This window comes from Chelonoidis abingdonii, chromosome 1 (genome assembly GCF_003597395.2).
Source record: "Chelonoidis abingdonii isolate Lonesome George chromosome 1, CheloAbing_2.0, whole genome shotgun sequence".
NCBI lineage: Eukaryota > Metazoa > Chordata > Testudines > Testudinidae > Chelonoidis > Chelonoidis abingdonii.
In genome coordinates, this window is record NC_133769.1 from 281,413,999 (window position 1) to 281,439,250 (window position 25,252).

The following is a 25,252-nucleotide window of genomic DNA, read 5'->3' on the forward strand; positions in this document are numbered from 1 at the left end:
GGAGAGAGAGGCTAATTTCTCTCTGTGTCAGGATTACTGTCTCTCTCAGGGAGAGTCTAGGAGGGGGAGAGAGAAGGAGGGGGGAAGGTGCATTTTCCTCTCTGTTTAAGATTCATGGAGTTTGAATCACACAGTGATTTTCCAGGGTAACCCAGGGAGGGGAAGCCTGGGAGAGGCAACGGTGGGGGAAAGGGTTTACTTTCCTTGTGTTAAGATCCAGAGGGTCTGGGTCTTGGGGTTCCCCGGGCAAGGTTTTTGGGGGGGACCAGAGTGTACCAGGCATTGGAATTCCTGGCTGGTGGCAGCGCTACAGGTTCTAAGCTAGTCATTAGCTTAGAGGAATTCATGCTGGTACCCCATCTTTTGGACACTAAGGTTCAGAGTGGGGAATTGTACCATGACAATAGCAGTGTGAAATTATGAATAAAAAGGCTGTATACATATGTCAAGTGTCAGAAGGACTACTAAATTTAAAAATCTTTTTTTTTTAATATGCCAAACATTCAAGCTCATGGTCATTGATTCTTAGCTATTTATTGTAAAGTAATTTGTGCTTGATTCTCTTCTCACTTACACTGACTGGTATAATCCCAGGGAATTCAGTGGAATTACTCCAAATCTGATAGTAACAAAGGAATTTGGAGAGTTCACTCTCTTATTTTAGAGGCTAAACAACAAGTTCACTAAAAGGATTTGAAAGAGGACTTTGCAGATAGCAAGGTATAGACAAAGAAAGTTGTGTTTAAAAATATGTCATCTGGTCATGGTCAATCCTAGACCAGCTAAGATGTTTTCAAACACAATTTAACCTGTCTACACAACCTGGCCTTCTTGGGAGCTGTATCACTGACTTTCATGGGGCGAGGGCTTCACCCTCCTCTACAATTAAAAACAGCAGACACAAGGTAAAAGAATTATATGCAATTATGATAATATTTTCATAATACACTGGACATTTTCTTTAAGGAGTGATCACATTTCCTTTTAATGATTTGGCTACTGCTGACGAGCTAATATGTAGTGCAGAACATGAATCATATGCTAAGATATGCTTATAGAACATGCATTATATGCTAAGAATAAGTGTTCACTATGAATTGCCAGTATTTCAAAGGAATAACCCCATAATGAAGCTGCAGTGAAACACAGAGTAGCAAAGGGATAAAATATGACAGATTTTCTTCACCCGGGGTTTTTCTAAGTTTAAGAACAAAAACACCAAATCAGTAATACCCAAATAGTGCTAACAGTAATTTCTCACCTTCAAGAACACTAAATTTCCTTACTAATTTGACGGAGGGAGAAAGAGAAAGAAAAAAGATACTACTGGGCCAATTATTCAAGTTTTATGAATATTGTGCAGTAAAATGTGATCTGAATATAAAGACAGGTTAAGCAAAGAGCAACGTGCTAATACATTCTTCATAAGAATTAGACGGAAAAACACAAACTTTATGCTTTTCAAAAGCTCTCATACACTATGGTGATAGGCACAATAGAAATCTCAAAGACAGACAGACCCCAAAAGGATATGCAAAACACTGCTTGATAAAGAACAGCAAATTCAACTTCAAATAAGAGTTATTTATGTATTTTCCACTCTCAGCTCTTACTTAATTTCAGAATTAAGTTTTATATATTGATTTCTTTCTTAAAGTAATTCAAATGCTATCTGGGAGAGTCTTATAAAGTTCAGAGTTCTCCCAGTTTAAGATTCACTGAAGAAACCAATCATATGCCAGTTATTGCACTGTTACCACTTTATTTCATGACTCTACAGAAAGAAATGGCATGTTAATGATTTCTGTATATATTTTAAAAGTCAAAGAACTGGCTTGATAAAATTCCTTTTGAATGGGCAGGAGAGGAGGGTGGATGATTCAGGAGTCATTCTTCTTTCAAAAGAAACAAGTATTTTATTAATTATAATAATATTATTAATTATTATTATTTTTATCCCCACTGTTTCTTGTATGGGTGAGACATTATATATATATTAATTTACATCCAGAAAAAAGTATATAGCATCTGAAAATGAACCTTAAGTTCTTATTAATGATAAATCCTTTGAAGTCACCTCTATGTACCTTATAGAAAGAAGTGGAGAAGATGAATTCAAATCATATCAATAGTTTGTGAACTGGAAGTGAAATGCATGCCTGTGCACAGATGGATGGAATTGAATCAGAAAACGAGAGAAGGAGAAAGAGAGAGACAGACACAGAGAAGTCCAGATCCTTAGCCTGTCTTTCAGCATGACCTCTAATGACTTCTGGATCCCATTCTGAATGGATGAGTGATCTGATAGCTTTATAATTTAGTGGCACTCAGGGGCTTCAGCACAACATATCATGTAGACGTCAACAAATTTTACAAGGGAGGTCAGCATCAGAGATGGATGAAATTTTTTGACCAAAATATTATTTGCCCGAAAATGCAGATTCGGGTTGACCAAAATATTTAGCAAATATATATTGATTTTTTTAGGGGGTGGGGATAGGGGGGCAGAAGGCTGAGCTAGATCTACAAAATAGTGGAGGATGAGATTCCCTTATATACAGTAGTTCAGTAGTTAGTGCCTTGATCACTAAAGTACAGAGTCAGTCTCATTCTCTGTCCCAGTGAATATTTAAATATTTCATACAAAGTGGAACAGCTTCAACAGGAGAGATCGAGAGAGGCCCACTGAAGCATATTCCACAGTCTGGTAGCTAGAGCACTCAGCTGGGAGAGGGGACACCTGGATTCCAGTCTCTGCTCCAGAATGAGAATTAAGACCTTGTTCTCCTGCATCCCAAGTGAATGCCCTCAGTAATTGGCATAAGGGGACGGGCAAAGATACAACCACTTCTTCAAATTTAATTTGCTTTTGTTAATAAAAAAATTAGAAATATTCTAAATCCCCCAAAATGCCCCAATACTGGAATGTTATTGCTGGTCAAAATGTTTCATTTGACCTAAAATGAATCTCCCCACAACTTTTCAATTAATAGAAAATAAATAATAAAAAATTGGTTCCTGGTTGACCTGAAACTATTGTTGTTTCTTTCTTTTTCAATGTTTGGAACTGCCACCAAATCAAACAAACAACTTTACTCAGAATCATTTTATGATGCAGAAACTAAGGCAAAGAGAGGTGTAATGACTAGCACAAGATCACCCAGCAGTACAGAAGGAGAGCTAGGAATGGAAGCCAGGTCTTCTGAGTTGCAGGGCAGAAACCATCTTTCGGGCAGAAACCATCTTTGTCTATTGACCTGATCCAAACCCTGGCCACAGCTGACTTTTTTCATATGGCCTGACTCCTGCACTGAATCCCCTGCTATAAAACCCATCCTTGCTGCCTTCATTCCCCTTCCTTCTCCTTTTCCTTTCTCTGACCAATGATGAAGGCTCTATAGTTCCAGAATTGCTTGTTTTTTAGCAGGGCAAATTCCCAGGGTAGATTCTGGAAAAAGCTTTTGATGGAAATCACTTGTGGATAATTTTGACATTCTATGGACTAACAGATAAAACTGGCAGTGACATTAAATGCTTCTCGGAGGACAATCAATATTGTATCACTAATAACGGCAAAGTCAGAGTGGTTTTAGCTGCATAGATGATATTATACTCCTTGCTATCATGACCTTGATAATGTGACAAACAACAAATCTAAAAGCAAACTGCAATGTAAATGATGCTGACAAAAGCACTTAGTCGGCTAGATTCACCCAGCCTGACACAAACAGATATAAATTACACCTCTCTTCACCAGCGTGGCCTCCTGCTGCCAGGGATGGTTCACCCTAAGGAAGGGGGGTGGAAAATGTTGTTCCTCTAGGGTGGAGAGCTTGATGGAGGAGTATAGTCAACTTTAAATTTCCACACGTAGAGCTAGATTAATTATTATACTAAGTTCACCAAAACATGCATTTTTCAGAGCACCATATTATTTGCAAATTTGGGCTGAATTCAGCAAATAGTTTTAGATTGAAAAAAACCACTAAAAATGTAAAGTTTGGAAATGTCAAAATGTTTGTTTTGATGTTTGAATAGATATTTATTAAAATAAAATGTTAGTTGGAATTGACATTATCAAAATGAAACAACATTTCATTTTGACATTTGGTTTTGAAAATGTCATTTCTATTCAGCATTTTATTTTGAAAAAAATGTCAGTTTGATTAAATATTTTGCTTCATTTGACACAAACAAATATTTTTTTCTTCAGATTTACGTTTAGTTGAGAAAAAAATAATAAAAAACTCAGTTTGGGCTGGAAATTAACTGGATTTGTTTTGGTTCAGCCACTGAATTAAAAAAAAATCATTTATTCACTCAGCTCCATCCATAAGAGACCTGCCATTGGAAGTTGCATCTCTGATAAGCTGACTATATGTATCCATTGGCCTTGTTGATCACATTTATTTCCCTCTTTACTATTGAGTCTGTCCTGGTGTGAGTAACAGCAACAGTTCTGCAGCAGAACTGGAATTAATTTGTGAAATGGACACCATTAAATTAGGCTTGAATAAAGATTGGGAGTGGATGAGTCATTACGCAAAGTAAAAACTATTTCCCCATGCCAATTTTTCCCCCAACTGTTACTCACTCTTTCTTGTCAATTGTTTGAAATGGGCCATCCTGATAATCAGTACAAAAGTTTTTTTTCTCCTGCTTATAAAAGCCTACCTTAATTGTTTAGTCTCATTAGAGTTGGTATGGCAACAATCATTTTTTCATGTTCTCTATGTTTATATATCTTCCTGCTGTATTTTCCACTGCATGCATCCGATGAAGTGGATTTTAGCCCATGAAAGCTTATGCCCAAAAAATGTGTTAGTCTCTAATGTGCCACAGGAAATACTTAATGGATTTTGGGCAGGTGGCACATGGAATTCCATTTGCTGATATTGTCTTTATTAATGTTATGGATTTCTGCTAATTTTTAAACTAACTTGCATGTTAAGTTTTATTTAGGGCACATCTTCACTAGCAACGTTAAAATACTGCCGTGGCAGTGCTGCCACTGCAGCTCTTTAACGTGGCTTGTGTGGTTGCGGTGCAGTGCTGGGAGAGAGATCTCTCAGCACTCTAAAGAACCCACCTGCACAAGAGGTGTAGCTACCAGTGCTGGGAGCACAGCTCCCAGAGCTGGAGCACTGTCTATACTTGCACTTTACAGCACTGAAACTTGTTGTGCACAGGGGGGTGTTTTTTCAAACCCCAAGCGAGAAAGTTGCAGCACTGTAAAGTGCCAATGTAGACAAACCCTTAGACTATGTCCTCTGTAAACTCTAATCTCTGCATCCTTTCCAGCCCTGAGCAGTATTACAGGAAAGTCCTGCTTTGGACAGCAAGCAAGTAGAGAGAGATCATTCTGGAACAAACAGGAAGAAGAACATTAAAGACATTACTTACTTACGTACATACATAAGAGACTTGACTCCACTTGAATGTTGGTTCCTTAAACTATAATTGATTAATAGCATTAGCATTTCAGAGGTTCCTAATGTCCTTTCAAATTAACACCTTTCTGGGAAGTTAACTTCACACTTTTGTTGCTGCTTTTGGTTGAAGATATTTTTTTCTGCAAGCCTGGGTGACCAAGGCAATAGTGTATTGCTTTAGAAGGAAACCGCTATTCAATAGGAAAAGGTAGACCTAGTTAAGTACCCAGATTTAAGAATGTCTGAACATCAGACACTTATTGGTACCCCCTGAAGAACACAGTAATTAAGCTCCACTGCAAGGACTACTCACCTCATCTGTTGAACTGCTTATATGCCATTTCTCATCCTTGTCTATCAATAGTGGGGCTAGTAGCCAGCCTCCCAGCCCAGGTAGACAAACTCACGCTGTCAGGGCTCAAGGTACCATGATAAACAGTCGCCTGGGCATCATGGCTGAAGCAGGAACTCAAGGATCTCAAGCCGAGAGAGGCTGGATGAGCATGAGAGCCTGAGCCACAAAGTCTACCCTACTATTTTTAGCTTATTAGCTTGAGCCTTGCTAGTGTGAGTCTGTCTATCCAGGCTAGGAAGCTTGTTCCCAGCTGCAGTATAGATTTACCCATAGGGTTAGATTTCTAAGGTATTTAGAAAGTTAAACATGCATATAAGCACTTAATGGAATTTTAAAAAGTACCTAAGTAAAGTCTTGATTCTGTATCTATTAAGTCAATGGCAAAGCTCCCATTAACTTCAATGGAGCAAGATGTCATATCTGATTGTGCAAGCTGGACATTTTAGGACTAATCCAAGAAGGGTTGTTGTGTTAAAATCTAAAAGACTAAAAATATTTAGTTAAGGTTTTTAAAAGCTTTGCTGAACTGATGGCAAGAAGTGTCTTAACATGCAACCATTATAACAATGGTTGATGAACACAAGAACAAAATGAAGTCAAAGATAATGGGTAAATTGAGTTTAGACTAAAATCTGATGGTAAAATGGCCTTCAGAGATTTAGGATACCACTTGTTGGTGTAGCAATGGACCAGAAATTTCATGGAATAAAAGAAAATCCTTGTGTTAGTTTATCAGAAATGTTCATGATTGGCAATTTTAATGTGTTAAATTAACAGAGAAAGATCATTCTTATAAAGTGTGAAATAGGTTCTTAATCTTGCCTCTAATGGAAATTTCAATGATGTTGCTATAACATTCCATATTAACTATGGAACTAACACAGGAGGAAGATAGTACTTAAATTTTCTTTCAATTTCTGAGGTTTACCATTATAAAAACTGGTAATATTTTGTTCAGTCCCTTTAAAAGCATGAATATATATTTATTTCCAAAAATAATGATTCATTACTGCACATATGTCAAATACTTTACTGGTCTACTCTGAATTCACTTTCAGTTTCTAATTAGACATCTGTTTGAAGTCCATAACAGGAAATCTAAGAGAGTTGTGTTGCAGTTTGTCAGAGTGATTAATGAATAACAGTGTTAAAGTGTCCTTAAACGGAAACTATTATTTGAAACTATACAAACTGAAATTGAACACTTGGCTTTTATTAAGAGTCTTTCAAAACTTGTACATATCACCATCAGCTGAAAGGAGAAAATCGAAAAAACTCTTCAAGAAAATCAAGGATTATTTTTGTCTCCATTCCCTATTAAGATCCCTTCAGAAAGAATCTGATCTTGCCAAATCAATTCACACACACAGACACGCATACACGCACACACACTATATATATATATATAAAAAAATCTGTCTATCTCTGGCATTCCAGAATATTTATGAAACTATTATCAGATGCCTAAATCCTAATTCTCGAAACCAACTGCTAATTTTGTGAAATAGTTGTTATTTAATAAATTAAATAAGAAGTTCTTTTCCAACCACTGTCTTCTCCCCAATGGTTACAATTGCACAATTTGCATTATTATTATATTAATTACAAACTGTACAGAGGGTGACAACAAAACCCATATACCACCATGTTAATGGTCAGAGGTTTTTTTTCTCATGACCTCTATACCGGGGTCTACAACCTCTGGCACACGGCTTGCCAGGGTAAGCACCCTGGCAGGCCGGGCCAGTTTGTTTACCTGCCGCGTTGGCAGGTTCGGCCAATCGCAGCTTCCACTGGCCACAGTTTGCCTCTCAGTCCAATGGGGGCAGCAGAAAGTGGTGCAGGCAAAGGATGTGCTGGCTTTGACTTCCTGCCACCCCCATTGGACTGGGATGGTGAACCACGGTCAGTGGGAGCCGTGATCAGCTGAACCTGCTGACGTGGTAGGTAAACAAACTGGCCCAGCCCTCCAGGGTGCTTACCCTGGCGAGCCACGTGCCAGAGGTTGCCAACCCCTGCTCTATACTCAAGTACAGTATTTTGTGATAGTTGATAAAAACTGTCTCCAAACTTGCTTCCAATTTCCCTGCATTTCTGAAGCATTCTAGACAATAAGGATGCTAGCTCTGCCAGAATAAGGATGCTAGCTTTGCCAGAAAGGAATTATTATATTACATTTCAAATAGAACATACAGCTTCTAGTGAAACCTGTGATTAAACAACAGTTTTCTGGATGAAGACCACTATGGCAATCTGTTTCCTAGCTTCAGAGAGGAAGCCATTCACATATTCTTTCACATTTAATTCCCGTCACACCTTCTCTGGAGGCAGATGGCACAAAATCTTTTTCCTCCTGCTGTTCCAGAAAACTCAATTTTCCCCATAGCACAGCAGCTCCTGCCCTTCAGTGCTTCCTCTCATTCCATGAGCAGACAGAACAACCTTCTCAGACCTTGCATACAGAAGATACAAACTGTGTCAGAGGTAGGGCAGGGTAAGAGACAATAAACCTTAATAACCTGGACTGCTACATTTTCCTGGTCTTCAGTGTAGCTTTAAAAAAAAAACACTAAAAATAGTTTCGAACTGCCCACATATTTGGTGAATCACTGAGAGTGCGGTGCTCAAGGTCAAAATTCTGATTGGTTTCCAAGAGAACGCTAGTAATTCATGGCCTATTGCATAAAATTGACAAGTTCTTTTTTTATACTTGCTTGTGTTTGTCAGATGAAAGGAGACTGACATTCTTTCAGCAGTTTATACAACAAAAATAGATGCTGAAATGTGTGACCCTATGCAGCTTTTTATGTGTTTAGATCTAGATGTGTGGCTTTGTGCATATAAACAGTGTTTATCCGAATGGCCTGGGGGACATCCAAAAGTTTTGGATAACTGGGCATTTGGATAACCTGAAGTGCTATTTAATCAACATAGGGGACGCACTATAGATTCAGATTTTTGGATAAAGGGGATTCAGATAAATTGAATTATGCTGTACATATATGAAATATGCTTCTCCAATGTACTTGAATAATAAGAAGAATAAATTGGAAACTGTGAAGTTTGGGATCTATGTTCATTTTTTGTTTTATAACTGAGGACTTAAAAATGTCTCTATTTCTGACTAACACTGAGAATGATTTGAAGTATAGCATGTGATTCAAAAAGTTCAAAGACAAAATGATTGTTGATATGTGGATGTGAAATGCATTTACTGAAATTAGGTTACTTTGACAAATTGTTATACTCATATATAATGTATTTCAGAACAGAAAGATGAGTATTATATATTGTACTAAAGATGGGCAAAGAAGAACAGTGTATAAGAACACGTACCAAACTCCAGGGAAATTAGCATTTGGAAACAGACCTGAAAGTAGAGAACCAGCTCTAGTTTGTACAATAATAGTGTAACAGACACTGCATTAAAATATTTGGGTAGCATTTTCCAACTTTGGTTTCTAATGTTAGGTATCTAAATCTCTGCTCTGATTTTCAGAGGCTGAAAATCAACTACTAGATATGGTTGTGAAAATGTTATCAACTTTTTACATTATAGAAAAATTTCAGCTCTCATTAGGCACCCACGATGGAGTGTACCTGAATGAACAAGATTTTCACATTTACAAAATTCAGATACAAAAAAGCATTATAAAAAGAAAAGCAAGTTAATTACTGTGAATAATTAGACTGGGTTATGGACAGATGGGCCTGAGAAACAGGAAGAATATTCTTGTGGTTTAGGCACAATTAAGCACATATGGATTCAGTTTCCTGGCACTTTCTGTGCGACCTTGGGCAAGCCATTATTCTCTTTGAGCTTCAGTTCCCCATCTGTAAAATAGGGGTATAATATCCCCTTTCCCCCATCTTTTATTTCTGTTGATTGTAAACTCTTTAAGGCAGGAATGTTCTTTTACTATGTATATATTAACAGTACCTGGCACAATGAAGCCCTACCCTCTGTTGGGACCTCTAGGTAATAGTATGAAACAAATAACAAGTGCACACATGGCAATGACTGAGCTGGCTACTGTTGTATAAAAAGCTCCCTAGTGGGGAGTATATATCATAGTACTGGTTAAGATCCTTTGCTGTCAGTTTCTATACTATAGATCACATTAGTGTTTTGGGTGGTGAAAGCGTATTGACAATCATTTCACTTTTGTGGGAAATCAAATTCCTTGGAAAGAATGTGGGACTTCAACAGCAGCTTTCTTACTTTCTCCCTTTACTGCTAAAACACTGTATGTATTGGAATGCAAAGAGTGATTCACAAAGGAAAAAATGTATTGCAAAGATGTCAAAGTAAACAACCAAAGGAAACTAGACAAAAGGCTCCTCAGGGCAATTTCAGTTACACAGATGATCAAACAAAAAATTGGATGCAAAAAACTGAAGGAGAAAGCAATAAATGAGCATACATGGAGAGATATCTGCTATACCAACTTTAAGAGGGAAAAAGCGTTGCTATTTCCCTTTCTTGTGAAGCTCTGTGATTCTATTGTATCTCACTCAAGCCAAATTCTGCTCTGATGTAAACTGCATTGACCTCAGTCAAGCCTGTCCCAGCTGTCAGAGGAAGTATTAAAACTGGGGAAAAGGGAGAACAAAAGCAAATATCTACCAGCTCCAAAGACACTTTTCAAAAAAAAATGCCATCTGCTAAAAATAGCCGTTTGCTGGTGGCACTTGTGCATATAAAACTATTGACACTATAGATGCTGGGACTAGGGGTGCTGGGAGTGCTGCAGCTCCCCTCTGGCTTGTAGTGGTTTCCATCATATACAGGGTTTCCAGTTTGGTTCAATGACTTTCAGCACCCCCACTATACAAATTGTTCCAGTACTCCTTCTTGACACCATATTTTGGTTTAAGAGCCTCTGGCTGTAACTTTGTGGACTTACTTATCCATAAATCCTTAACTCAAAATTAACAAATAAACTTATCGAGAACCCTTCAGTCCTAGCAGATTCTTTCCTTGTAATCCTTGAAGGTCTATGGGCAACTCATTGCATAGTCATCTAGAGATTATGGCCCTCCAGGCCACAATCTTCACTAAACCTAACTATATAGAAAGATGGGGTCGCTCGTGAGATATGTTATGCCTGTGAACAGTAATAAAAATCAGTTCCACTCCAACACTGTGTAATAAACATACTCGTTTTCCAAGCTGTATCTCCAACTTTGGGGCAATAGGCCAAGTCACCTATAATCCTTCTACAAGGACTCCCATACAAATATACATGAGTGAGTCCAAGACTTCTCCTACAGACTCTTGAAGATATCATGGCTGACTGATTTATGCACCTTTGTCCTTGGTTGCAGTTATAGGCTCAAGCAGTGAAAATGCTGTTCCTACTACTAAGAACCCTGCAAGGTGCTCAGAGAGAACTGTACTCATCAGACTTCATTCCAACAATGTATCCTTGACATACACTGATTTGAGTGCCCTAAATCACCACTGGCTGCAGAGAAATGCTGAATCTGTCAAATATCAAATGTGAACAGAAGTGAGTCCCCATGGCCATACCAAGAGAAAATGTGTTGGAGGTTAGGGGAACACCCTTAAAAATCAAAATGAGTGGAGTGAATGAATAGGAAGCTGTAGACTAAAGTGATATTATTGTATTTTGTCAGCAAGGTCGTAACCAGTATTTGCTGCAGTACCTCTATGGGTCACATTGGGGAGATCTAGCACCCTACCAGTCATTCCCTGTAGGATTCTCACTACTGGGCAAGATCCTCTGAAATGACTGTAGCCTTCAGCAAAAGACTTGCCTCCAATGCTGCTGCAGGTCATGATCTAATTTGGGTCTATTCTGCCAGTGACAGGAACAGCTTCAACTTCCCCTCTATGCCATTGTATATATCCCAGAAGAGAGTAGGAAGGAGAAAAACAATCAGCAGCCTGGTAGAATGAATCTTCTAGCCAGGGAGTGACTTCTGTGCTTAGTATCAGGAGGTAGCTGCGTTAGTCTGTATCCACAAAAAACACAAGGAGTCCGGTGGCACCTTAAAGACTAACAGATTTATTTGGTCATAAGCTTTTGTGGGTAAAAAAAGCTTATGCCCAAATAAATCTGTTAGTCTTTAAGGTGCCACCGGACTCCTTGTTACTCCTGTGCTTCATAGGATCATAGACTATCAGGGTTGGAAGGGACCTCAAGAAGTCATCTAGTCCAACCCCTTGCTCAAAGCAGGACCAATTCCCCAAAAAATCATCCCAGCCAGGGTGTTTTCTAGCCTGACCTTAAAAACCTCTAAGGAAGGAGATTCCACCACCTCCCTGGGTAACCCATTCCAGTGCTTCACCAACTTCCTAGTGAAAAAGTTTTTCCTAATATCCAACCTAGACTTCCCCCACTGCAAAGTGAGACCATTACTCCTTGTTCTATCATCTGCTACCACTGAGAACAGTCTAGATCCATCCTCTTTGGAACCCCCTTTCAGGTAGTTGAAAGTAGCTACCAAATCCCTCTCATTCTTCTCTTCTGCAGACTAAACAATCCCAGTTCCTCCTCAGCCTCTCCTCATACGTCATGTTCTCCAGCACCCTAATCGTTTTTGTTGCCCTCTGCTGCACCCTTTCCAATTTTTCCACATCCTTCTTGTAGTGTGGGCCCCCAAACTGGACACAGTACTCCAGATAAGGCCTCACCAACGTCAAATAGAGGGGAATGATCTACTGGCAATGCCCCTACTTATACAGCCCAAAATGCCATAAGCCTTCTTGGCAATAAGGGCACACTTTCAACTCAAATCCAGCATCTTTTCCACTGTAAACCCTAGGTCCTTTCCTGCAGAACTGCTGCCTAGCCATTCAGTCCCTAGTCTGTAACAGTAAATGGGATTCTTCCATCATAAGTGCAGGACTCTGCACTTGTCCTTGTTGAACCTCATTAAACTTCTAGTGGCCTAATCCTCTAATTTGTCTAGGTCCCTCTGTATGCTACCCCTACTCTCCAGCGTATCTACCACTCCTCTCAGTTTAGTGTCATCTTAAACTTCCTAAGGGTGCAGTCCACGCCATCCTCCAGATCATTAATGAAGATATTGAACAAAACCGGCCCCAGGACCGATCCTTAGGGCACTCTGCTTGATACCGGCTGCCAACTAGACATGGAGCCATTGATCAGAATCCATTGAGCCCGATGATCTAGCCAGTTTTCTATCCACCTTCTAGTCCATTCATCCAGCTCATACTTCCTTAACTTGCTGGCAAGAATACAGTGTATCAAAAGCTTTCCTAAAGTTAAGGAATAATACACCCATTACTTTCCCCCCATCCACAGACTCAGTTATCTCCTCATAGAAGGCAATTAGGTCAGTCAGGCATGATTTGCCCTTGGTGAATCCATGCTGACTGTTCCTGACCACTTTCCTCCCCTCAAAGTGCTTCAAAATTGATTCCTTGAGGACTTGCTCCATGATTTTTCCAGGGACTGTGGTGAGGCTGACAGGCCTGTAGTTCCCTGGATCCTCCTTCTTCCCTTTTTTAAAGATGGGTACTACATTAGCCTATTTCCAGTCATCCAGGACCTCCCCCAATCGCCACGAGTTTTCAAATATAGTGGCCAATGGCTCTGCAATCATATCCGCCAACACCTTTAGCACCCTCAGACGCAACACATCCAGCCCCATAGATCTGTGCTCGTCCAGCTTTTCTAAATAGTCCTGAACCATTTCTTTTTTTACAGAGGGCTGGTCATGTCCTCCTCATGTTGAGCTGCCCAGTGCAGTAGTTTCGGAACTGACCTTGATTGTGAAGACAAAGGGAAAAAAAGCATTGAGTACATTAGCTTTTTCCACATCCTGTGTCATTAGGTTGCCTCCCTCATTCAGTAAGGGGCCCACACTTTCCTTGACTTTCTTCTTGTTGCTAACATACCTGAAGAAACCCTTCTTGTTACTCTTAACATCCCCTGCTAGCTGCAACTCCTACTGTGATTTGGTGTTCCTGATTTCACTCTTGCATGCCTGAGCAATATTTTTATACTTTCCCCAGGTCATTTGTCCAATCTTCCACTTCTTGTAAGCTTCTTTTTTGCGTTTAAGATCAGCAAGGATTTCACTGTTAAGACAAACTGGTCTCCTGCTGTATTTACGATTCTCTCTAGATATCGGGATTTTTTTTTCTGCAACCTCAAGAAGGATTATTTAAAATACAGCCAGCTCTCCTGGATTCCTTTCCCCTCTTATGTTATTCCCCCAGGGGTCCTGCCCATCAGTTCCCTAAGGGAGTCAAAGTCTGCTTTTTTGAAATCCAGGATCTGTATTCTGCTACTCTACTTTCTTCCTTGTGTCAGGATCCTGAACTCGACCATCTCACGGTCACAGCCTTCCAAGTTCCCATCCACTTTTGCTTCCCCTACTAATTCTTCCCGGTTTGTAAGCAGCAGGTCTACAAGACGTCTGACCCTAGTTGTTTCCTCCAGCACTTGCACCAGGAAATTGTCCCCTACACTTTCCAAAAACTGCCTGGATTGTGTGCACCACTGTATTGCTCTCCCAGCAAATATCAGGGTGATTAAAGTGTCCCATGAGAACCAGGGCCTGCGATCTAGTAATTTCTGCTAGTTGCCAGAAGAAAGGTTCTTCCACCTCATCCTCCTGGTCTGGTGGTCTATAGCAGACTCCCACCATGACATTACCCTTGTTGCTCACGCTTCTAAACTTAATCCAGAGACTCTCATGTTTTTCTGCAGTTTCATACTGGAGCTCTGAGCAGTCATACTGCTCTCTTACAAACAGGGCAACTCCTCCATCTTTTCTGCGCTGCTTGTCCTTTGTGAACAGTTTATATCCATCCATAACAGTACTCCAGTCATGTGAGTTATCCCACCAAGACTCTGTTATTCCAGTCATATCATAATTTCTTGACTGTCCCAGGACTTCCAGTTCTCCCTACTTGTTTCCCAGGCTTCTTGCATTTGTGTATAGGCACTTAAGATAACTTGTTGATTATCTTGCTTTCTCAGTATGAGACAGGAGTCCTCCCCTCTTGCACTCTGCTGCTCATGCTTCCTCCCAATATCCCATTTCCCCACTTACCTCAGGGCATTGGTCTCTTTCCTCCGGTGAAACCTTGTGAACCAGGACTCTGATGAGGGTCTGGCTCCAACCATGGAACCTAGGGATACACCTTTGCTACATCACAGATATCTTTGCAGGCTGAAGTACGTATATTCATATTCTTGGGCTTTATTTATGAAGTTTCAGGCTTCTACTCAGACAGCAAAATAATACCATTTTAAATATTTAAACAATCAGAACAAATAGTTTGCAAGTAATCTATATGACAAAATAGGTTAGAGCAGTGGTTCTCAAACTAGGGCTTCCCCTTGTTCAGGGAAATCCCCGGTGGGCCAGACCAGTTTGTTTACCTGCCATGTCCACAGGTTCGGCCAATCGTGGCTCCCACTGGCAGGAAGTGACGTGGGCCGAGGGAATAAATAAATACTATAATAAATAAATAAATAAATAAATACTAAACATTCATAAATTTGCTCATACATAATCTGTTAACAAGGAAAAGAGCAAAATTCAAATAAATTATTTTTAAATCATTCATCTTTGTATCATTTTGTATTGTGCTGTGCTGAGGAGCCGTAGACACTGACCAGGATCCCATTGTGCTAGGCACTGTACAAAATAGAGAACAATAGTTAGCAAATACTAGTAATAAAATGCCTATTTTACAAATAAGAAAACTGTAGAAGTTACCTGATATGTTAGTGAAACTTAATGTGTCTTGGATTGATTTTCAGACGCTGAGGGTATGTCTACCCTAGAAAATCTAAAGCAGCACATTTGGAGTGCTGCAGCTGTACCACTATAGTGTAGATACTACAACAAAGGATGGAGTTTTTCCATTGCTGTAATAAATCCACCTCTACAAGAGGCAGTAACTAGGTCAATGGAAGAATTATTCTGTCGACCTAGTTGTGCCTACACTGGGCCTTAGGTCATCTTAACTACATCTGTCAGGGGAGTGACTTTTCCCACATCCTGGAGCAACATAGCTAGGTGAATCTAACTTTCTACGGTAGACCAGTGCCAAGGTCCTTTTACAGAGCCGGAGTGATGTAAAGGGGTCTTACTGTAAACGGGAACCTGCCCCTATGATCTATATTCAGACTTATTCAGACACTTGCATTAGTAAAGCTGGTACAAATGCTCAATTCAGATACTTTTCTCCCTCATGCAATTTTCTTATACAATATTTTTATCATAGAGCGTGACACATTTTTCAACTGTTACAGCACTCTGGTGCAATGAATGTCTGATAATAAAACCTTGCCCTTTTATTTTTTCAGACAATAACTTTTATTTTCACATTTCAATCATATATTGATTGCTTTTATTCAATATTTCTGTTATAAATGAATTTTAATGCCTTCATTATATACTTTCAAAATAACTTACACGTTACAGTCTTTTTATTCCAAAAGTGACAATACTGTCACCCTTCCAAGTATCAGAAAAAACATTGTTTTTTCATTATCTACAGTAACTTGCCATGTTCTACACAGACCTGGATGCTGGATTTTGTAGTGTACTGAATTGCTCAGCAGCAATTCAGACAGATGTAGTCCAAGATATTCTGCTTCAGGTCAAGACTGAAGGTGAACGCAAAGGGACTTTAAGTCACCTTTGCAACCCGGTATCCTGGCAACCAGGTTAAAGCATAGGAAACAGCTCATATTTTTCTATTAATGTCACTCTTCATGTCAGTGTTGCAAATATTTGTTCCTGTTTAAAACAATTAACTGAGAGACTTAAGTCACCTGAGGCTGGATTCACAAAATAACTCAGGCGCCTAACTACTACTAAATTCTCATTCTCATCTGCCACTGAACCCGACAGGCACCTAAAGTTGTTTACGGCCTAAATTTTCACAATAAATGTTCCCTAGACATCTATATTTCTACCAGTGCACAGGGGTCGGGAGGCATAAGCCCCAGAACTATGCACAAGCTAAGGGAAGACAGGCAATCATTTGCCTAGCTAGCCTCCGGTGCTGTCAAGGTTTTTTCCCCCACTTTGAACTTTAAAGTAAAAATGTGGGGGACCTGCATGGACCCTTCTAAGCTTAATTCCTAGCTTAGATCTGGTAATGCTGCCACCAGCCAGAAGTCTGTGTCTGGTACACTTCTGTTCCCTCAAAACCTTCCCTCGGGAACCCAATACCCAAACCCCTTGGGTCTTAAAACAAAGAGACATTAACCATCCCTCTCCTTTTCCCCCCAGATTTTCCCCTCCCTCAGTTGCCTTGAGAGGCTTCACAGCGATCCAAATTAACCATCCCCCTTCCCTTTCCCACACCAATCCCTGGTGAGTTCAGACTCAGTCCCTTGGATTTTAAAACAAGGAAAAATCAATCAGGTTGTTAAAAAGAAAGCTTTTAATTAAAGAAAGAAAAGGTAAAAATTGTCTCTGTAAAATCAGGATGGAAAATGCTTTACAGGGTACTCAGTATTATATAAACTAGAGGGACCGCCCCCCCACAGCCTGAGATTCAAAGTTACAGCAAACAGAGATAAAAATCCTTCCAGCAGAAAGACACATTTACAAGTTAAGAAAACAAACATAAGACTAATCCGCCTTGTCTGGCTATTACTTACTAGTTTGAAACATGAAAGACTAATTCAGAAAGATTGGGAAAGTCTGGGTGTATGCCTTGTCCCTCTCAGTTCCGAGAGCGAACAACGAACCAAACGAAAAGCATAAACAAAGACTTCCCTCCACCAAGATTTGAAAATATCTTGTCCCCCTATTGGTCCTCTGGTCAGGTGTCAGCCAGGTTTACTGAGCTTCTTAACCCTTTACAGGTAAAAGAGACATTAACTCTTAACCATCGGTTTATGACAGGGGCACAATCCAGTAACTATGTTCAGAGCTTGCCTATTGGATTGGGCTTCTGTAGGTAAGCTTGCACAAAATCTCAGGGGAGGGCCTCACAGCTTTTATTCCAGTGCTTAGGGTATTCACTTTAATCAGAAGTCTCCTGCGTGCTCAGTCCCCCATCTGCTGGAGGGGAGAAGGGATTTAAAGAGGGCTCTGCCACCTCTCAGGTACATGCCCTAATCACTGGTCTCTGGTATATTCTGACATAGGCTCCCTCAATATCTCGCGCTGAAGCTGTGCCTTTGTACATTGTACTCAACCACACTATTTAATATTTCTAGTAGCACCCAAGATATGCTAGTAGTTTTCCAAGCAGAAATGTAGCACAATCCTTGTGTGACCTTAAAAACCCCTCAATTCCAACTGTCACATGGTTTTTATGTTCTTAACAACTTGTATCAGACCTGAGAAACTCACTGCACTTAACACATTGTATTCATAGTAGCTGTCTATAAAGAGGGTCATGTAAAATCTTAAATAAAATCATGCTGTCATTAATATAGTTGTGAACTGTATGTACTGATGATATTTTTTTAAAAAAAATTTCAGTGTACTGAACATATGTCTCTATGGTTTGTATCAAGGTGCTACTCCTCAGCAGAGATGAGAAACTGTTTTCCTTCCAGAGATGTTTATCCATCTAGCTGGCCAAGGGATATGCGGGCTGTCTCTTCCGCAGCTCCCATTAGCCTGGAATGGCAAACTGTGGCCAATGGGAGCTGCGACTGGACAAACCTGCAGACGCTGAAGGTAAACAAACCACCCCAGCCCGTCAGTGGATTTCCCTGACAGGCCGCATGCCAAAGTTTGTCAATCCCTGATTTAGATGCTGGGTGACTCTGAATTTTACAAAATCACTCAATGTAATAGTGTGCATATTGCCACGATAATATCATCTGGAGCTTTTTTGCTTTTAGCTTTCCTTCTCACATTATAATTAATTACTATGACTTCCTTTTGCTAATGACATTTCTTGGGCTATGTGTGTACTTTTTAGTACAAGTTTTGTTCCAGTTGTTTTAATGCTTTCCATTGTGTTTCCAGTTGTGTCACTGCTATAACCTGCTATAACCAGACTGGCTGTAAAAACTGGCCTCGACTAAGAAATAGCATGAGACAAAGTACTACTTGGTCACCATTTTTAAAAAAAGAAATACTATTAGTTTAGAATAATTTTTCAAACATATACAGTGCAAACAGTAAACACCAAATTACATAGAAGAACAATGTTCAAAGAACATTAAGGATGCAAATAAATCATCGATCAGTTAGGAAATGCCAGAATTAAGACTGTCTATGCAAACTTAATTAGGCCCGTACATGTATTCATTATGACATAGTTATTAATTCTATGATATTATTTTTCCACCAGACCCCTGACTCATTCAGTGAATGGATAGTTATTCAATGTATCTTTTCATCTTTCCCATTCAAATAAGGTCCCAGGCCTTTTTTGCCACACATCATCCAAGTCCTGCACTGAATGAAAAATTATTAATTTCCTCTTCACCATTTCTATGATGTTCTCACAATAGTATCTGACATTAATGAATTTATCTTTCTAATTCCTCTGTGAAACAACATAATATCCTCATTTTGTAGATGAGGAACAGTCACAAAGATATTAAGGCAAAAAGTGCCTACTAATTTTGGATGCCCAATTTCAGACACCTAGGCTATTATTTTAGAGTACTTAACAAGTTTGTACAACATTATATGTTCTATATACGTTCACAGCTCTAACTGGCTTGCAGTTAAGAGTACTCTGCACTTATGTAAGTCTGTCTTTAAATGTCTCAGGGTACCCATAAAATTAGAAACACACAATTAGTAACCAAGTATGAAAATTTTGGTTGAAGGGATTTTTCGGTATCACACAGTCACTCTATGGTAGAGGCATGAATAGAATCCAATTCTCCTGAGCAGTATTCAACTGCCTTAACTACAAGACCATCATTTCTCTTCCTGCAATCCCCTGCCTCATTCACTACACACCTTCCAATTTCTGCAACAAATGAGGCCCACAAGGGTCCCACAGACAGCAGCCTCCTTCACTGCATAACCCTGATTCAGTCAGTGGGCACTGTCCATCTTGTGCACTGAATGAGGCAGGGGTCTTGTGGGAAAATATTATGTTATTATGTAATTAAAGACTATCACAATGTATATACACAAAGCGCAAGGATGAGGGAGAATTACTTTTGAATGAGCAACCTCAGTTCTCAATTTCTTAACTTTAAATCTTGACTTGCAATGTCAGTGTTCTTTTAATATAGGTTTTTGGAAGTAACTTTCTAATGTTTAAAAAAACCAAAACCAAAACTGGAAATAGAAATTCTCTCATGTGGCATATTGACACCACAGTGGATCACCAGCCAGGTTTTTCCTTTCAGATCCACCATACTTACTTCTACTTGAGCTACTGAAATAACTGATAGCAGTAGTAGGCTGTTATCCAGGTAGGTCAGTAAATATCTGGGATCAGATGAACTTTGCCAGTGGATTTCACAGATATGTTCTGCCAGCAGAGGAATGTAGAAACTCCTGGGTTCAATTCCAGGTTTTGGAGAGGAGCGTCCTATAAGGGTATAGCACATTCTGCTTCTGCGCCACCAGTCTGCCTCTGTACCCCTCTTCTTCTAGCCACATTCAGCTACAGTTCCTGTCCAAGTCCTTTTGTCCAACCCACCAATAACCAGCTCCTTCCCCTCTCCTCCATCCAATCCTGTCCCTTCTCAGCTGTGGCTTCCTCATTCTCCTCTGAAAGTATCTCCCTCCACACAACTTTTGGCTCTGGCTCCCTTCTCCTCTGCACTTGTATGACTCCTGCCTGCCCCAAACAAGCTTCATCTAGTTGTCTCTTGTCTCCCTCTTCCTCTTCCCATGCCAATCACATTCTACTAGGTCAAGCCTCTCCTCCCGCCACTCATCTTACTTTGCTGAATTCAAATCAGTGGTTGTCTCCTCATCCTCTACACTGTCTGGACACCAGAAGGGGAAGCCAGGGCTGGCCTTAGGGAAAATGGCACCCTGGGAGAACTTGTATTTTGGTACCCCTAGCCCTTGTGTGTAGCACCCTTATTGACCTTGGTTCCTGTGGGCTCTCCACTCACCCTTCACCTCTAACTTATCCCCCCTCCTGTGCCCCTAACTCCTGACTTCCTTTCCTGTGGCCTAATCAGGAAACTGACCTAGAGTAGTTGGCATTGCTGCTTGCTCCCCTCCTTGAATGTTGCTCTTCTGTGTACCACTAGGAGGCTTTAGGTGAGTGGAGAGGAAGAAGCAACATCAGGGCTCCTTATATCCAGGTCACTTTCCCCTCCTCAATTGTGTAAGGAGAGGGCAGGAGAGCAGCAGCTCTTGATTCCTCACAATATATGGGGAGGTTTTGGCAAGCCTGAAACCACTATGGCTTATTGTTAACAGCAACCTATTAAGCAGTCTCAGCTTGACCAAGGCAGGAGGGGAGAGGGTTTGGGGTGCCAATGAAAGGGCAGCTTGACCCCTACGTCTTTCCTGATAAGAATTTGTGTTGAAGTTGCTGTTACATGTATTTTAAAAGAGAAGGATGTGCCTCAGGAATGTCTATTGGTGTCTCAAGGCTGGAAACTCTGGAAAAACCCACACCTGGTTAATCAATAATCAGAAGGAACCTCTTGCTTGACTACTGAAGCTGCTTACTTAATAAGTTTTCTTTAAGGGACATGTCATTCTATTACTAATGTATAAATAAGGAGGAAAAGCTTGAGATAGTTGGACTCATTTCGGGACTCTTTTTGGACTCTCCCTCTGGATACATCTTGTGGTCCCCACTTGCAGACGGATGATTTGGCCACTAGAAGCCTGCCACTGCGTCACTTGAGAGCCAAACTCAACTTTGGTAATTATCAAGGGTTGGGGGTGTTTTACTAATCTGTTGCAGTTGTGTGTAAGTGCTTGAGACTCAGTAAAGTTTAGCTTAAGTGAAAGCACTCTTGTGTTGTCCTGTTTGTGCCAGCCATCTATGGGTCGGACGGCTGTCTCTCCCCTGATTTATTTCCTGACACCACCTCACAAAGCGTAAAAGAGCTTTGGGTTGAAAGAACCCCAGGTAACAACAGTATAGCCCAAGTGGGAAAAGTAATCTGGATGCAGGAAGCTTTGGCACTGCTCCTCGCTTCCCCACCACCACAGTCCCTTTGGGGGGCACAGAGGAACATGAGTGGGGGGGTAAGAAGTACCTTTTTGTCACCCTTTGCTCCCCCTGCTGGGAGGAAGCAGGGAGAAATCTGGGCGCCTCTCCACTCATTGCTTTGGCAAATTTGAGGCATTCTCAAAAGCACTCTCATGACATCCAGGAGCAGTTTCTGACACTACATCTCCACCTGGCACACACCTCTGTGCTGCTGTACAGCCCTCCCCCTGAACCAAGGTACCCTGGGCAGTCACCTAAGATAGCTCTGGTGGGAGCAATGAGAACATAGAAAGGGCAGTCTCCCTGCTCTCCATTCTCAGGCTTGACCTCATAGCAGCCAGGTGTTGCAATTGCAAACAAAGTCCTACACAGTCTCTGGACCTTGGGATGCATCATATTCTATGGAGATAGCACATGTGCAGTCCCATCATGTTCAGAAGCATTGAGACTGGAGCATTCCCAGTGCAAGTGGAATCTTTGGAGACTTTATCTACCAGACTCTCATAAGTGAATAGTGTACTCACTGGGGAAGTGGGAGACCCTAGGCTCAAGTCTTCCCTCCATCTGAGAAAAAGAGATTTGAGCAATGTTCTACCACCTCTCAGGTGAGTGACCTAGCCATTGGACTATGGATATTGTATATTGAGTCTTCCTCCATCTCTCTTCTTACTCATAGAAGAGACAGCAGTTTGCTGTTCAAATCCCTTCTCCTCATCAGGTGGAAAGGGGAAACTTTTACTGCAGGAGTCTGTTGTGATAATTAGCCCTACACATTTACCTTAATGGTGAGTTTCACTGTAGAAAGTCAGCGAAAGTTCATTATGTGTCAAAATAACCTATCGCAGGGATTGGCAACATTTGGCACACGGCTCACCAGGGAAAGCACCCTGGTGGGCCAGGCCGGTTTGTTTACCTGACACATCCGCAGGTTCAGCTGATTGTGGCTCCCACTGGCCACGATTCGCCACTTCAAGCCAATGGGGGCTACCAGAAGTGGTACAACCCAAGGGATGTGCTGGCTGCCGCTTCCCGCCACCCCCATTGGCCCAGAGTGGTGAATCTAGGCCAGAGGGAGCTGCAATTGGCCGAACCTGCGGGCCACGTGCCAAAGGTTGCCAATCTCTGACCTATAGCAATAAAAGTTGATGGGGAAAAGGTGCAAAAAGGAGACAAAGACAGAATTAGTACAAACAAAAAGACCTGTTGGTACAATGCAAAGACTCTATTAAGACCTTGCATGGTAAACAACAACAGAGTGGAACTGGAAATAAGTCCTTACTTTTGGATGAAATAACCAAGGGATGGGCTACTGCACTCATTGCTCCCTTTCTGAGTTCTTAAGAAGAAAAGACTTTGGAAGGAAACGAGCAGAAGAGGACACTAATGCAACAACTGCTGACTAAAAGAAGGGGAACAAGTGAGCTTCACCATCATGGCTGCCATCCCCACAGTCTCTTGGGAGCCTGAGAACATACATAATACCACTGGGCTTTGTTGTCCTGATCTCGAGAGATGTTATGACCAAGCTAAGCCAAAAAGATGGACACAGATGACACCTCCGTCATTCTTGGCTAAATCCTAGACACCACCTGGGATGTGAGACTTTTGGCATTCTCCCTTCCACCTCCACCATTGTGTGTGTCCTTTTCCTTCCTCATATTATTTCTTCTCTTTCATGTCCCTCTCATTTTGCCTTCTGTCTCATAATAATCTGTCTGAGCCAGCCAAGACTGTATATTTTGCAATACTGCTGTGAGCCTGTTACCAGAAAGAGTCAGTTAAAAACCAAGCCCTAAACAGCTCAATGCTGGTACTAGTTTGCCAAGTCTTGGAGTGGCTAATAAGACTGTGTGCTGTGCTTCTGCTTCTTCAATAGTGAAGTTGTAAAATCAACATCAGAAAGAGAAACTGCATTTTTTTTACCTTTTCTGTTCTTTCCTTTCCCCCTTTGAGTGTGTGTGCCTTGCTTTTTAGGCAATGTGATTAACTTTAATAGCAACAACAATGCCAGCCCATCTCAACTAACTTTTCCTCCTCTTCCCAAAAAGAACAGTAATTACTGTCTTTAATACCAGCCAAGAGACTGTCAAATGATGAGGTGTTTCCTTCTAAAAACTCTCTCCTACTAAAAGGAAAGGAAACAAAGGGTGTTAAAATAAAACTTTAATTAGTGCTTTACATTTCTCATTTTTAACTGTTGTTCTTTGTCTTTAATCAAGGTTAAAAATGAATTTAATGGTTTGTTTGTCACGGTATTCAGCAGGTAGAGGCCTCTGTATACTGTTATGCTTACTGGAGATACCCAGGGTTGTGAAACACCTTGCTATCACCTGCCGTTAGCATGGAGAAGCTTTGTCTGTGTTTTCCAGGGGACAGCTTCCCAACTCCATCAGCTACAGGCAACACAAGCACTTCCTTCACAGGACCCACTGTAACTTCATGTTAGTGATAAGCCCATTCCAGTGCTTGATCCCTCCAAGCATCAAGTAGAAGTAGCATGTATAAGTATTGGAAATAAATGGTTACATATAAAATAAAATCATATAATGGATTCCACAGCCCAGACTTAATTAACAAGATATTCTAATGTCTAATTAATTATTGCTCACCCCAAATCCTAGCAGTGCTTTACATCCTTTTCTTTTGAGGCAGAAACACTGTCAGTTTGCCTCCTCTGTGAAGGACCCAGTGTGTCTCTGCACTCCAAGATATACCAGTCTAATCCTTTGTTTTATTCATGAACATGACACTCCTCTGCTGTTTGTTTCATCTTTAGAGATTGAAAAAAAAAAATCTGCAATTCACACCTGGCTCAGTAGAAACATGCACACTTTACATAATACAGAAATAGCCAGACAGGAGGAGAGGTGTCAGTTACCTCCTGCCTGAAAGGAACATTTCTGAGGTATGTCACCTCCAGGTGACCTTCCTTAAAGCCAGGATTTTAAAAGTATAAATTTTCAATATAGCTACATATCATAGTTTTGTTGACTAGTGACCTCCTGGCTCTTGGTAGAGACTTCATACGCCACCCTTTCGTCAACTATTATGCATCTATTAGACCTCTGTAAAAGTCTGTGCAGATGCTGAGCCCTCTGCCAGTTGGCACCAATGGACACCTGTATCTTACATACCAGAGCACAAACCTTGTTTAAAACTGTTTAATGTTGGACAGTTTCAGGGTCATGTAATCATCCTGGACTTTTGGGGCCCATATATTCCATCTAAAAATAATACAATGTCTCCCACATCCTTGATGAGTGCCCCAACCACTGGGCCAAAAGTGAAGGGAAGTGGTCTTCCTTTTTTTTTTTTTAAGTGCCATAATCTCTAAATTCCTTTATGAATCTTGCCCACTGTGTCCACTGGAGTTTGCTGATT